The sequence below is a fragment of the Mirounga angustirostris genome, unplaced genomic scaffold (genome assembly GCF_029215605.1).
Source record: "Mirounga angustirostris isolate CCGP_5_RB_7025 unplaced genomic scaffold, mMirAng1.0.hap1 SCAF_8, whole genome shotgun sequence".
Classification (NCBI taxonomy): Eukaryota; Metazoa; Chordata; class Mammalia; order Carnivora; family Phocidae; genus Mirounga; species Mirounga angustirostris.
In genome coordinates, this window is record NW_026991716.1 from 21648948 (window position 1) to 21650578 (window position 1631).

Below are 1631 nucleotides of genomic sequence, written 5' to 3' on the forward strand. Positions count from 1 at the left end.
ACCTAACATGGTCAGGCTAAACGACACCAGCTATCATGCAGAACAAAAGTAGGCAATATATGCAAAAGAGCTAGATTGACTATTCCCATAAACAGATGGGGGGAAATGTGGACTGGATGACAGAGTGTTGGGTGATTCACACATAACTGGTTGAACAAACATACCCAACAGAGCAGATTAATGAACAAATGTCAGCCTCTAGTGAGATCTCAATTGGCTCTATCCTCATCCCAGTCTTGTCCAGTGTTTTTATAAGTGATTCAGATAAAAGAGGGCTACTATAACTGACCAAATGTATGTTACCATGAAACTAGGAATGATGATCAAGACGTCCAATAACAGAATTGGAATCCTAAAGCCCGCAGTGTTGCTCTGATCTGCCGGCCCGGTCAGTGGTGTGATGTGTCCAGATAGAGGGACAGATGTGCTCGTCATGCCCAGTGTTGTACTTAGCACACCTGTGCGGTCCTTCAGGGGCAACACTTTCTAAGAGGAACTTTAAAGTAGAACAGACTCTAGGCAAAGTGACCAGGAAAATGTGACTTGAAACCAGTGTGACTAAGGGCAGAAGGGCAATCTAGCATAGAAGGGGTAGCCTATGATTTCATGAGATCCATTGCCATACCTTTAAGGGAATGCCTATGAAACAAAATAGGACTTTCAGCTTATTCTGTGGCATTCCACAAGGCTGAACTAAGATAAGATAGGGTTTGACTTTATAGGAAAGAAAAGGAATATTGAGGGGCACCTGGGTGGCTCAGTCAGTTAAGCGTCTGCCTTCCGCTCATGATCCCACCAGGGGCCTGGGATCAAGCCCCACGTGGGGCTCCCTGCTCAGCAGGGAGTCTGCTTCTCCCTCTTCTTCTACCTCTCCTCCCCCCTCTTGTGCACCCACTCTCTTAAATAAATAAAAAAAAACGTTTTTTTTTTTAAAAGAAAAGGAACATTGACTTAGTACCTACCTAGTGCCAGAAACTGTGCTTACCATTTCATAATTCTTCTATCAAAAAAACAAGATACCTATTATTTTTCCATTTTATGTGTTGTTCTGTTTATCTATTACTAAATAGCAAACTATTACAAAACTTAGTAGCTTAAAATAACCACGTATTATTCTTCTATTTTACCCGTCTGTAGTCAGGAATTTGAACAGGGCAGAACAAGGAGAGTTTATCTCTGCTCCATGATGCCTGGGGCCTCAGTTGGAATGTCTTGAATGGCTGGGGGCTGTTCATGCATCTCTCTCTGTCTCTCCATCCAGCTTCCAAGGGTGGGCTTCCTCACAATGTGGCGCCCTCTGGATGGGTGAACCTCTTAGGTAGGGCTCAGGGCTCCAAGAGGTGAGGCAGGTGTTGCCCCTCCTCTTGGGTCTAGGGTAGAAGCTGGCCCCTGAACTGCATTGGTTGGGGGTGGTCCCGGGGCCAGCCCACATTCAGGGAGAGGGAGCAGGAGAGAGGGCACAAGACTCCACGGCTGTCTATTGCCCATCACACAGGGGAAGAAGCACAGGATCATAGGAACTGGCAGAGCCAGGACTCAAACCAGATCTGATCATCCCACTCAGTATTCTCAGGCCCTCGGGTGTCCTCCCAGATGTCCTCTAAATGTGTGTTTTCTGCCCCAGTCTTGCT